This window comes from Cupressus sempervirens, chromosome 5 (genome assembly GCF_028749045.1).
Source record: "Cupressus sempervirens isolate cs-2001-9-10 chromosome 5, ASM2874904v1, whole genome shotgun sequence".
Classification (NCBI taxonomy): domain Eukaryota; kingdom Viridiplantae; phylum Streptophyta; class Pinopsida; order Cupressales; family Cupressaceae; genus Cupressus; species Cupressus sempervirens.
The window spans coordinates 422936143-422951636 of NC_143122.1; positions in this window are offsets into that span (position 1 = coordinate 422936143).

A 15494-nucleotide genomic window follows, 5' to 3' on the forward strand; every position below is an offset into this window, starting at 1 on the left:
GGAAAATCAAGTTTCGGATTCTCCTCGGCGGGTTTTCGCACTCCAGAGGCAAATTTTCGCAAAGACTACAAATGCTATTTGTGAGCTTCATCGAAGTAAAGTGAATTGTCATGCCCAAAACCTGAAGGCATAAACACACACACACAAATTTTTTTGATAACAAACTAATAATTAAACATGCTCTAAGTTTGATATGATTGAGGTAGAAGTTTTAGTACAGGTTATCTACATTACGTCTGAAGATTATAAACAAAGGGATGGTTATTAAAATTTAAGATTTGAAACTTTAGTTATCAGATTTATATCAATAAACTTATGTTATTACATTAACTTTTAATAATAAGAAACAATTATTTAAAATGACACTATCTTCCACTATTTAAAACTTTCTAACCGAAAATTAAGTTTACTAATTACATTACGAAATTGGAAACTTTCCAAAATAAATATCCATTTTACTTAATTTAAAATGTTTTAAATAAAAAAAAACAAATTTAAACAATTGCTAACCAAGTCTCGATTAAACTAACATGATTACTTATAATTAGGTAGTGAAACCTTACTCATCGGAAATAACTGCTTACTGACTAGAACTACTAGATAATATTAACTAAATCCAATTTAATCTATATTTAATTATATAACAACTGACTAAACTAAATTAAAAGCTAAATTGAAATATATACATCTAAAAATTACAACTTTAAGCAAATTAGATTAACATCTCATAAACTAACACAAACCTAACCTAATCTAATTAGGACTATCCTAACCCCTTACATTCTAACAAAAGTTTACAATATTGAATAAAACTCAAACTAAAATAAATAAATAAATAAAAACCTACTAACCTACACCTAACAAGCTAACCCTAACCTACTAACCCCTAACACTTATTGCTAACTTTCTATACTACCCCTTTTTTTCCTTAAACCCTACTCTCCACCCTACACACTCCTCACCCAAGAAGGGCTTGGGCGAATCCCAAGCATACCCACGCAACCCGAGGGTCTGCAACACGCAGACCCAAGTGGACCTGACCCAAGTACATGGGACAGCAAGTCCACCAACCAAAAGCTCCCTAAGAAAGTGATTGGTGAGGAAGGTGGATGAAACACATAGTCTAATCTTTAACACACCTTCACGCAACCCAAAATTGGCGCCCAAAAAGGGGAAGCATGGCAGGTGACGTCATTACATAGGATGACACTACTCCAACAACGCCTAGTACATAGGTACTCCCACCAATCGACCCTAAGGATATCTTCAGCATAAATACTATGGTTGTTTTCAAATCTTTGCGCTTTCCAAGAAGGAAGTCGACCCCTGCACAAGTACAGGGTGACGTCACCTGAGATTGACATCCTCACCAATACAAAAGGGTCATCATGACCCTCCTACGAGCTGGCTTCAAGCGGGTGGAGGACTTAATGCATAAAGATTATATGGTGAGAAAAGACTTTAGTAGCTTAGATATATATATATATATATATATATATATATATATATATATATATATATATATATATATATATATATATATATATATATATATATATAAGCATTGTTATTATTATATATATATTTTTAAATTTATTATTTCATTGAGGAATCTATTATTTTATTAGCCTGTAATAGAATCAACTAAATATGTGTTTGCCATACAAATTCCAGAATCCTGTAGGTGGGTTATTTGATAATTTCTCTACTCTCTCTTGGAACTCAATGTATATTTTTCTTTTGTAATTATATTACCACAATAGGTGTATGCATTCTCCTATGAATTTCTAATTCATTATTTCCATGAACCTCAAATGGCCAAGCATTTCAATAATACCATATTACATGAAATAACCATCTACGTATTCATTTAACTGTCTAATAAGCTGATGGATCAACATAATGACTAAACTAGTCTTAAGGCATTTGAGACAATAAGAGAGGTCAAAATGATAATGTTCCATTCCTTTTGAAAGGAGTATCCAAATACACAAAGTTATTTCTCTATCATGTTTTCAGATTTAAGTTGGATATCTTGACATAATTCCTTCCTTCATGTTCTTGCAAATTCACTTTCCACACAACCTTACATAGACTAAATCATACCAAACTCAAGGAAATACCATACATTTACAATTTGAATCTTGCATAATTTGATATCATTGTTTCATCTTATCTTTGATACACATTCATATGACAACATAGAATACGAAAATTTTAAGAGAAGCAAAATTTTCTCAATCACTTATTTATTATCAACCTGATTCAAGGCTCAGCCGGGAAAGAATCAGGAAGAAAACCCGGCTTCGTTGCCATATATAACAAGGTTAAAAAACAAATACAATTTACAATAGGATCTCAATCCCAATTTTCAATAATTTCATCAAATTTCCTTCATGATCCAAATCAAGGAGTTTGTAATGTCTTCTAAATCTCATATCAAGAACCATGGAAGAAACCAATAACTGATCGGGTGACAACCAAGCAGAACCCAAAAGAACATCAAGCATGCATAATCATACATGGTTTACACAATAAGATTCACAGTGAATCAAGACTAGGGAGAGGTTGATTCTTCCAACTAGAGAAGTCAAGCACAACACCAATTCAGATGCCCAATCGGGGCCAATAACCAAGAACTTCCGTTCTTCCATTTAAACTTGCCATACTCATACCAGGCTTGTGCTGACGGGTAGGGGCCCATAACACCCTACCTTTTATCCCTCTTCTCATCTTGAGAAGAGACTCTACACAGGTTGGAGTCCAACTAAACAGACCTCTCCCAAAATCGGTCACTTCTGCCCTCTCCTAGGGTGAGTAATACCAACACACCCATGCAAGGAAACTCAAAATTTCAAACATAAACAAGAAAGGAAAACAACCAAAATAACAAGGTTTACAAAACTTCCCAACATACCCACAACCATACAACAGTAAAACAATAACAAGGTAACAAGAACATGAAACCAATCATAAACACTGAATAAGGGAAAATGGGAGTTTCCTACCTTCACAAAGAGGTAATGGCAATGAACCAATTTGAGTAGAGTATCCCTCCTTCCTTCAAGCTTCAAGAAATCCTCTCTAAAAGTAGAGATTGGGTAACCCCCCCACCACTAACAAAGGAAGGCCTCTAATAAGCCTCCAACTCAACCACCCAAAAAGAGCAATAACTATCTCCACCCACTTAGCCACTCTAGAAACTCCTAACACAACTTACATCATGGTTAAACCCTAAAAAGGAGGTGGGGTAAGACAACTCATGACAACCACTTGCAATTTTCGCACAAAGGCAAAAAGGGACTTTTTGAGTGCCCTCAAAAGTCAAAGCTAGGGGCTTAGGGGTTGGAAAAGACCCCTAACCCATACCCATACCCTTAGGTTAGAAAAAAAAACATGTTTTAAAGCCTTAGGGAAGAGGTTAGAGTCAAAATAAAAAATCTAGAAATAAAATAGGTCCATCTAACAACTCTAACTAACAAATTAAGTACATAAACATTTTACGAGTGTCAAGCGACACTGAAAGAACACAATTACGAACAATAGGGTTTCCAAATTTTAACACATGGAGATCAGTTTTTTTTTTGTTCCTCCGTAGGGTTCCTCGGCTAAATATCTGCACACTCATTGCACACATCAATAGTCCTAAAAGTCACATGTATATAAACGTATATGTATCAAAATTTTCATAAATTAAAACATGCATCAAATAAGAGTTTCTTCATCCTACATAATTCTTAACCATTGAAATATCTTGAATCAAATCTCAATTTTACTGATTTCGTCAACATACATATACAAGATCATTAAATGACAATCATCAAATATATCTGGAACTAACATCACACAACATGAAAAAAATAAAATATGTTCTAATCATCAGATAATGTCCCGACATCTCGAGTCGCGGATAACAAAAATAGTAGTAATGTATCACTATGCTACGATGGGTCGAGGCGAGGCCTCACATGAATCATGCTAAGAAAAGATCGTTCAAGTGATGTCATGATCTCACAGCGAGAACCATTTTAAAGCTTGGAAAATGATCGGGATAAGCATCGGCGAAAAACCAGAAAAGAGCTTCTTTGTGGCGGACTTCAAAGTCAGTAATCAATTTTCCAAAAAGGTATATGTAAGGGAATTGAGAAAGCCAATGGGCCTCACCCCTCACTTTCGAAGTCAGTTTTGTGTTTTCCGAAGGCTTAAAATAAAGTGAATAACGCAGAGGAAGTAAAACAATGAGTATTGGCGAAAAAACAAGTTTCTTCTTCTCCATTGCGGATTTTCACACCTAGAAGGTAAAACTCCGCAGAGATCCATAGCTGCTACTTGTAGGCTGAGACAAGGGTATGTAAGCCGCATAATGGTTAGATCATTCAAATATCATCGAGTTTCATAGCAGAAATTACTCAGAGCTCATTAGGATGAGCGGGATAAGCATCGACGGAAAATTCAGAAGTAGCTTCTCCTCTGGCAGATTTTGAACCAAGAGTTAAATTTTTCACAAAGGCTTGAATAGAGAAGTAAAGTTACTAAGTGGGCCCCATTTTTTGCTCACAAAGCCTCTTTTATATTTTTTGAAACTTTTTAGTAAAGTGCTTAGGGTTGAAAGGTAAAAGCGAAAGCTTAAGGGGAAAATCAAAAATTTGCTTCTCCGCTGCGGGTTTTCTACCCTCGAAGGCCCTTTTCCGCATTTCAAAGAAAGTCATTCTTGCAAGCATGGTAGGTATGTGATTTGATTGCAGATTATTTTGGGCAAGTAAATAGAAGCAAATCAGTGGATTGATTTGGTTTTTGCAAGCAGAATTGACCTAAGCAGATTTTGCCCAACGAAGTACTCTGTTCTTGTTTTCCCGAAAGATGGATGAAACGGGAAGTAAATCGGTAATTAATGAGAGTTACCGTTGAGCCAACGAAAAAAGTGAAAAGACAAAGATAAATCCGTTAGAACCTTTACATCCACCAATCCAACGGATTTAACCTTAATTTCGCTTGTGTGGCGCAATTTATGAAATTCAACGGGCAAATCTAAGGCTATTTTATAAAGAGGGAAGTAACAGATTTTCAAACTCCTGTTTTACTGTTATACTATTGTACTAAATAGTGCTTTCAAGTAATTTTCGAGTTACAGAGTTTGCTTCTTGTGTCAGTTGCAACTGTTTGGGTTTGTGCTATCATACATCAAATAAAATGGCAACAAGATTCGCGGGCTTCGATGGATTGGGTGGAATTAAGTCAGCGTGGTCGACTATCATAGATACTTCACTCCGTTTCTATGATATGCAAGATTTTCAAAGGAGATTGAGAGCAGAGCCAATCCATCCGATAATAGAGAAACTTTGTGGAAGTGGATTAGTGGAAGCAGCTGGGTAACCTATAGCAGTACAAGCCTCGGAGTTGATTTTGGAATGCATCAATCATTACAACCCAGATACAAAGCAAATTCTATTGCCTGATCAAATGGTGTTGATTTCAATTGATTGTCAAGCCGTAGTGAATTGCTTGCGGATTCCAGAACGGGAGGAGTTCTCTGATTTGACTATGAGTGGAGCCATGTCTGAGTTCTCTCTGAAGAAGATGGTTTGGAGGAGGGAGATCATGCAGTCTTGGTTTCAAAAGCCAAGGGGAGCTAAGAGTAAAGTCCCTAAAACTCTTTTCGGCACATACCTCAAACCATAAATTGTTGACATTTTGGTTTTGTTGCATCGACTCAAAGGTGAGGTAGAAGCTTTTAATTTTGTAGAGTAGTACTTCTTTTTGGTGCAAGTTATTTGCTCAGACACATAGTATATTGACTGGGTGTATGAGGTCAGTGAACAACTTTCTAGGGCTCTCAGTGCAGCTAAGTTTTATAATTCATTTTATATGTCCTCTTTCTTGATATACATGTTGGCTTCTCTTCAATTGTGGTTGGGACTCCCTAGAATTGAGAATTTTCCTAATAATGTAGAAAGTTATGAGTTTTACCCATGCTTGCAATTACAGAATAGTTATGCAGAATACATCCGAGTAAATGATGCATTCACCATGAGGATTTGCAGGGAGCTCCAAGGGTGTCCAGAGCGGAGATTCAGTCCAGAAGCGATGGTGACCATCGGTCAATTTGGCAGTTATTTTATTCAGTTTTCATCATTTTCTTATTTGCGTCTTGCAGCGTTCGATGGATTCCCACTGAAGCTGCCCAGGTATCCAGATGATATGATTGTGCTCATGGAGATCGTGAGGCAAGCAGTACAAGTGAACGTGTTGAGCGCCAACCTGAGGAAGAAAGAGTATGAATTTCCTATAAAAGTTGGAGCATACAGTTGTGAAACCAGATCAGATGCAAAGAATATACTCAAAGCATTTGAGAGTAAATACAAATTGGAAGAGTATGAGGCAGTAAGGTCCCTGTTTGATCCTAATGGATATGCCAGAGATGTGCTCCAAGTTGGAAGCGTAATCAAACATGTGACAACCATGGAAGATTATTGGGCAGATTGTAAGAATGAATTGGAGAGTCAAGATCGTGCCTTTGCCAGATTTACAATTGATCAGGTACAGACATATGGTATAAATTTAGATGTGGAGGGATTGGAAGATGATGGTCAAAATATGTACATCAATACATATTTGACTAAGTTGAGGAATACTCCCATTAGTTTCAAACCATATGTTGACATAGAAGAAGATTTCGATGTCATGATGGCAAGAATAATCAAAAGGACTAGGAAGTGGGTTGAATGAACAGCTAAGAAAGGCCGGAGTAGGAGTAAAACTACTCAAGCTTCCACACCCATAGCTACCACAACTTCCTCTCAGAGTTCCATTCCCGGTGCTACTGCCACAACAGCTCAAGGTCTAGCTCAATTTGCAGGCGGAGGTGATCAACCCCCAGAGAAGAATGTTCCAATAACCCCAACCTGTCAAGGGGGATCACTACCAGTCATTGGCGCTCAAGCTGAAGCTGAAAAAGAAACAAAGGAACAAAAAGATGGATCTCCCGCTCTAGTCTCACCTCCACATGCTACTCTTTCCCCATCTCCTAAAGCTTCTCCAACTCCATCTCTTCATGCTACCCCTGTCTTATCCCCCCGTTGTAGCCCTACTCCATCTATAAATGCTCTTGTTCTTAAGCCTGCTGGTTCTTCTATTTAGATAGTAGAGATTGGAGATGATAAAAGTAGTAGTAGCAAATCCATTGAGTCTGATGAAGTTGCCAAGAAAGCTCAAGAAGAAGAGAAAGCTCCAGGTTCATCTTGACTCCTTTCTCGAGATCCAAAGACCCCCTTTTCTGCAGCTACAGCAACAACGACTCCAGTAAAGAAGAAAATGTTCAGCATTGAATCACTCAGAACAGCCTCCAAAGTGATTAATACAGAGTCTTGGCTTGAGGATACTTTGGAGAAGAAGAGGAAAAGAAAAGATGAAAAATTTCCTTTAAAGGATGTTGTATCTCAAGTGGTTCGCTCAGGATCTGCCTTAGTAAAAACTAAAAAGCAAAAGACCTTGTCAATATTGGGATGAGATCCAGAAACAGGGCACCTAACTATGGAGGTAGCAAAACCAAACAAGGAAGGGAGAATTGAAGATATGACGCCAGCGGACTTCACTCTGGACTCAATTGATATTGGAGAAGCTAGACATGATACAAAAGTAGGCCTATGGAAATTGAGTAATGAGGTAATAGAAGAGCAATTGGAGGATCTCAAGTCATCGAAGGTCAGAATGAAAGCAGAAATAGAGGAGTTAAGAAGGTTCATCCGGCAATTAGTTGTTCCGTTGGCAACTATCACTGGTGTGCCTACCACTGAAAATCCTTCAGCAGAAGAGGTACAAGCCTTCATATCACAGCTCTAGAAAGATAGGCATTTTGGTCAGATTGGAAAAGAATGGATTGAGAAGCTTAGTATAGATGGAGCTGTTTTGATTGATCAAATTGGGAATGTTATCCTTCGGTTAGAAATTGAGAAGGATAATATCACTTCTAATTACAACACTTTGGCCGCACAAAAGGTAAGGTGCGACGAATGCATTTCTCTCCTAAATATGATCATCCAAATGAAGGCAAAAGAGGCAGTTGAAGCAAAGATTTTGAAGAAGGGAACTAAGCCTCTGATCGAATGGCTTCAAAACATGCAATTCAAGCAGGAGATGATTCAAGAGGCAGAGGAAGGACTCAAAGAAACAAAGGAAAAGGTGAAGAAGATCCAAGACAGAGCATTTGAGCTCATGCGAGGATTACACACTGACCCACAAAGCAGTGGGCAAGGAAAGGCTCTCATTGACATAGAAGTAATGAAGAATAACTTCTCCACATACTTGAGTAACCTATCTGGGATGACTTCAAGCAGCCAAAACAGAGTGGTAGAGTTGCAGACACTGAGTGGATGCGTGCATGTGGCAGCTGGAGAGTTAACAAGTCAGCTGGGTGCAGTAAAGGAGTTGGCTCGGGAGCATTCAAAGTGGCTCTTAAGATTCACCAATGTACATGTGCCTAGTCACGAGGAGATGATCCCAATTATAGTGACTGCCAGAACATATAGGGCAAAAATTGAAAAGGGAAAGAAGTCTAAATGATTTATTTAACACTCCTTTTCTATTCTCTGATGTAAATGTTGCAAATATTTGTAAATTTTGAAATCCGACAAACTGGCATCTTGCCATTTGTCATATTCAGAAGATGAACCGATTGAAATTCCCATTGTAACGATCATCTCTCAAATCCTATATGTATGAAATTCAATGATTAATCAAAGGTCGGAAAATTTTGGTGTGAAGTACTATCTGCTACAGAGACAATTGAATGGCACTTCGTTTCAATCATTTTTCGTTCCAGTACGTACTGTAATTAGTTAGTATTTCCTTTCTGCATTACAGAGAACTAAGAATAACAGAGTTTCATTTCCCCTGTTTTCTGGAATACAAATGGATGTGATAAGTATTATTATATTTCATTTGACGAAAGGATTCTATTAGTTTTCTCGATTCGTTAGTTGTAATTTAGATTTAGATTTCAACTTATTTTAGTCTTGCGCAGATAGATTTATGAATTCATAAGAAGTGTGGATACATAAATCTGTTTCGATATTGAGAAATTTTTCTTGCCTGAATTAAGTTCTAGCTAGGCTTAATTTGGTTTGCCTCTCCTGCTCTCTGGTTAAGAGCATACCCCAAATTATGTAAGTGGGAACAAACATAATTCATTGAAGATTATTCATACAGGGAGCTGTACCTACTAATTCAGAGAAAAGCTAGTAACCATAAAATGGTTTTTCGACTGTTGGGAATAGATATTGTTCATAATCTAGGTATTAAGAGTCATATTCTCATAGAAAATAAGAAGAAAAAATCTGTTTACCAACATGTACATAACCACAAAAGGGTTTATCAGCTTCACAAGCTATAGACTCCAAAAGACCTCTAACAATTTGATGCCTTCTATTTGCTGATAATTTGAATGAAGGATATGCAAGATATCCAAGTATAATCATAAACATGTCTTTTTGAACATACCTTCCTACTGGAAGCTTGTGCAAATAGATGACAGTTGAAACATGCACCTTTTTCTCTACTGCTTGTGATAGTTTTCGAGCTCCAAGAGTCTCATACATTGATGGGCTTTGATGGTTCCTGAGATTGTTGAGACTGGGAAGACCTAGTTAGCATTCACCTTGGTTGCAATTAACACATGATATGCATGTGAGCTTGGATGCTAGATGATGACAATGAATACTCACCATCTCCTAGTAGCTCAAGTAGTGATAGAAGGTCTTCAGTGCACATGTACTTAGAAACAGTATTTTAAGGGATCTTATGATGATTCCTGAGATTGTTGAAATTGGGAAGACCTAGTTGACATTCACCTTGGTTGCACTTAACACATGATACCTGATACATGTGATAATATATGCAATATGGATTCCAAGGATCGTCTAGCTTAATAAAGCAAGAAAGAAAACATCCCACCATAGAAGTAGCATACAAGTCTGTCTAGTGATCATATTGTATTGAAGATGACTTCTGATGTTGCTACAACAACTAAAGACCATGATACAAAATTTACTTTATTAAGCACATTCTTCTTGAAAACACATTTAAGATTTGAGACATACATAGACCATAAACGTGTAGGAATTTGAGTTTAGACTCATGTAAGATCATTTCAAAGCTCTGAGACTCCTTATGGACCCTTTTGACACATTATAGCCATCAAGTGTGCCATAAGTGGATATAATATTATTCTTCTACCAAATCTAGATTTCAACCCTTTTGTAGATCTACCAACTGAATTACATGCCTAAAGGGTTGACGAAGAGAAAACTATGATTCTATATCAATTGACTACAAAATGTTAAGTTGAGGAGAAAATATTGCAACGATCAAGAAGAAAACTAGCTATGAAGAATCTAGTTATGAATTCTATTAAGAAAGGGCAAAGCAACAAAGGAAGAAGTAAGATATGCATGTGAGCTTGTGTCAAATGATGATGATGAATACTCGCCATCTACTTGTAGCTCAAGTAGTGACAGAAGGTCTTCAGTGTACATGTACTTAAAAACAATATTTTAAGGGATCTAATGATTCTCGAGATTTTTGAGATCGAGACGACCTAGTTAACATTCACCTTGGTTGCACGTAACACAAGATACATGATACCTATGGTAATATATGCAATATGGATTCCAAGGATCTCCTAGCTTCATAAAACAAGAAAGAAAACATCCCACCGTAGAAGTAGCATATACACATGTCTAGTGATCATATTGTGTTGAAGATGGCTTCTAAGATTGTTGCAACAACTAAAGATTGTGATGCAAAATTTACTTCAATAACGAAACTTGTGATGAAGATTACACCTGCAACTATTGGACTATCATGTATACAAGTGACAAAATGATTGCAACATATGAAATTAGTGTACTGCATAGGATAATGATGGATGTATTTCCATGCCCTCCAAATCTAGTGGTTTTGGCATATTGAATCGACATACCTCAGAGTTCACAAAAAGTCTCTATCATTTTTTTAGAAGATGATTTATCTTCTGGTTCAACCACAAGAATCTCTCTCCTATATCCTGACCTTACATTGTATTGTTGCATTGCAATTAGGTTTTCCTTAAGTAAGGGTCGTCATTTGGATGAACAACAAATTGTCATGGAAAACTTGTGATGAAGATGATGCATGCAACTACTAGATTGTCATGGAAAACTTGTGATGAAGATGACATCTCCAATTATTGAATGTCATAAAAAACTTGTGATGAAGATGACACCTCCAACTACTGGTCTTTCATGGAACACTTGTGATGAAGATGACACTTGCAACTATTGGATTGTTATGGAAAACTTGTGATGAAGATACACATCTGTAATTACTAGACTGTCATGGAAAACTTGTGATGAAGATGACACCTACAACTACTGGACTGCCATGGAAAATTTGTGATGAAGATGGCACCTCCAACTACTGGTCTTTCATGGAAAACTTGTGATGAAGATGATACCTGCAACTACTAGACTGTCATGGAAAACTTGTGATGAAGATGACACCTGCAACGATTGGACTGTCATGGAAAACTTGTGATGAAGATGACACCTTCAACTACTAGAAACTACAAGGGTTTCATTTTGGATGGACAACAAATTGAATGATTCCAAGATCCACGGTCTGAGTTCCAGAAGCTAAAATTTTCTTGATAGAATTAGCATTTGAATGGTTGTATAAAATCCACTTTGCATCATCCCTCCACCACACTTTTTCTGTGGTGGGATGTGGGAAGTCTATGGTAATACACATGTTTTCCTTACTATAATATGGATATTTATATTATGAAGAATGTCAGGTGACTTGATGTTCTTAAAACATATGATATCTTCTCACACGAGCCCCTGTCACAAGCAGATACTACGCTCATGTCGTGTGCACATAAAAACTTGTACCCCCTTGCCTTTACAGTTGTTGAAGCCGTGTTTATCTGCTAAGAGTCATTTTAATCTAGGTGATTGTATCCAAGCCAAGTGTCGTGGGCTGTAGTAGAGTTGTTGAACTACGGAGGTGTTGGTATGCCGGTTATTGGCACTTTCTTTGCGTGTATAGGTTGATGACCAAGTGTTTTGACAAAATACTTCTTCAAGCAGAGTATCCATGGTACCTAGACAACAAGACCAGATTGCATGTGAACTGTTTGACAGAATATTCGTTATCGTATCTGCTTTTGTTTATTCAAATACTGCTTAGTATTTTTTTTCTACAGAGACAATTTTGAATCATGGACCCCCCACCCAATCCAATAGCATTTTAGCAGATAGTTGACCGGTTGACATTATTAGAGAAGGATAATGCAGCTTTGAAAATCACAACTCTTTCTCTCTGTAGTTTCCCAAGGTCTCTTAGTATAGTTATAGAAGTTCGAATTAGTGAACCAAACTCTCTATGACACTATTCACTCCCTATCTCAATCATTAAATGACTTGAACCAACAAGTTGTGACTAATTCTTCACGCATCCAAGACCTCTGTGAAACTTTTACCACACAAACAAGAGGCATTACAAAAGATATCAACTCCATTATTGAAGACTTCAAAGATATTGGAAACCTCAAGGACAAGCAAATCGAGCTCGTTAATAAACAAACATCTCTCAACTGAAATAGAGCATCAAATTAAATCTTAGGCCTCCACTTGCAAAAACTCCAACACTACACCTTTGCCCTAGGTCAAAAAAATTGTCCAAGAGAAGCTGACAGAAGATAGGGTTAGGTGCTTTCAAGAACTCAACCTTCGGGTTAGAGGTCTTCCTCTTTCCTCCATTGACCCTTTCCCGCAAACTACTCATTTCTCAACGAGCAACTGGGTATTTCAGATATTACATTAGACAGAGCATGGTTTGGACACGATGGCACCTTTTTTCTTAGGTTTCTCTTACTGGCTGATCGATTACAAGTTCTTAGGGCAAAGAAGAAGCTCTTCCTTCTTCCCACAAAGATATTTCTTGACAAGGACCTCATAAAATCACAAGTAGCTAAACTAAAGCACTCTAGGAGTCTCGTGGTAGAGGCAAGGAGTAATAGGAAAAGGACAGTAATAAGGAATCTAAAAGCAGTTATTTGTGACTCACCTCCCAATGGTTGGGATCCGAGACATACCCAAGCTAAATAACGGTGAGCATCAACAATTGGGCAGGTCTAAGCCCCCCGTTGGCTCTCTGCTTGTCAACTGTTGGAATGGCAATGGCTTCCTATGGTCTTTGTTGGGCTTACTTCATGATGCAGTTGGATCTGCTGATTTGTTGGTTGTTACCGAGACTCATGATAGTCCTACTCTGCCCCTTCCAAGTTACATAGGATATTAGTGGCTTTCAGTTTGTAGAGAGGTTCGCGCTTCAGGTGGTGTGCGTGGTTTTGGTGGGGTTGCTTGTTTGATTAGAGATTATCTATTTAGTACTACCACATTGGTTCTTTATGACACTTATGCCAAATTTATGTGGATCCAGGTTGAAGGCACCGACTGCCATTAGAGAAATATCTTCATTGTCATATGTTACTTTTTTCTGATTTCCTCACCTTACGCTATGCATAGTGTGGAGGATGGGAACCCTTTTACAAACCTATACAAGAGCATCTCCAAGTTTGGGGCTATGGGTGACATCATCATTTTAGGAGATTTTAATGCACAGACTAAAGATCTCCAGACCCCCCAGTATGACCATGGGTCCAACTTGATTTGTATCATAGAGAAGGATCCTAATAGTATGGGGCTTCAACGATTGTCTGAGGATCACAGTGGGCCTCTCTCTTGCTATGGTTGCCACCTTCTCCAGCTTTGTGAGTCCTCCGTCCTAGTGATTCTGAATGGCCTCTCTTGCTTCCCAAGTTCTGAGCTTTTTACGTGTTGGCCTCATAGTTGGGGTGCGAGCATGGTTGATTATATCCTCATTGTTGCTTCTTTCCTCCCCTCCATCCACAACTTTACTATCTCTCATCTTCCCTTGGATAATCATGCCCTCCTTAGCCTTTCAGTTCATGTTTCTTCCCACCCATCTCTAGTCACCCTGCTTAGATCTGCCCCCATACCCGTTTTTGTTTTGAGGATAGTGGTCAAGACCTCTTCATTTTTCATTTGAGATGAATTCTCTGTCTCGCTAGCTTCACATATCATAGTCAAGTGTCCACCATGTTTCACTCACTAGCCACCACGATTTGGGAGTCAACTCTCCTCTCTATCCCCCATCGCTCCATTCCTAGCACCCCCATATCTGTTTGACAAAATACTTGCCCTATGAACCAGTGGTTTGATAATACTTGTAAAATTTTCCACTGCTCCTTGTACTTGGCTTTTGATACTCATTTCCCCTCTTTCACCAATTTATGACTCTCTTACAAATGCTTTCTTTGGTATAACAAGCAGTTATCTATTGCTTCACAGGGCAGATCCCTCAGTGACACGCTTTTTTAGTATCCCAAGATGTTTTGGTGCATCATGTTCCCTCGATGTAGCCAACCCCAGTCCACCCCTGACCTTCACCTCTTTGCCTCCCATGTCTCCACGTTGTATGACATCTTAGGTCGGCTTGCTCCCCTTCCCAGCCCCCCCACCCCCCACCTTATCACTTGTTCTCCACCTCCACCATTTATGAGGCCATCAGACATATGAGATGCAACAAGCTGATTGATGAGGAGGGTTTTCAGGTTGAGCTCTTTAAGCTTGATACCATGATCCTTAGCCCTTATCTCTCTACACTCTTTAATAGAGTGGTTTGTTTTGGTTTTTCGGACTCATAGTCGAGACACGTTATTCACCCGATCTATAAGTCTGGGTTGGCCTCCAATCCCGAAAACTATAAGACCATCATTATTGGGCATACATTTGCCAAACTTTATGCTACAATATTGAATACTATTTTATCCAGTGAGCTTGATAGAAGGAATTGCAGGGCTAAGGGTCAAGCAAGATTCAGGGCAGACTATCAGACCATGGATCATATCTTCACACTACAGGCTATTATTGAGGAGGCTCGACACGACTCAAAGAAAGTCTATTGTTTTTTTGTGGATTTTCATAACGCTTTTGATTCTATCCCCAAAGTGGCGCTTTTGATTCTATCCCCAAAGTGGCCCTTTTTCAGAGACTTAGAGATATTGGTATTTCTTAGATCTTACTGACAGTTATCATGAGGTTATATGAGATTGTGATTGGTAGACTCAAGACCATAGAGGGCCTCTTCAACCCTATCTAGATCACCATTGGGGTGAAGCAAGACTGCCCTCTCTTGCCCACCTTGTTCAGGATCTACATTGATGAGCTCGAGGCTTTTCTTAGTGACTCCTCACTTCCTGGTGATGGTTGCCATCTACACCAGGTATTGATCTCCATCCTTCTCTTTGCTAATGATGTGGTTCGTCTTGCTTCTTCTCTTGAGGGTCTTCAAAGGCTTCTGGATAGATTTGCATCTTTTTGCGCCATGAGATAGTTGGTCGTGAACCTTGAGAAGACTCATGTTATGGTCTTCAA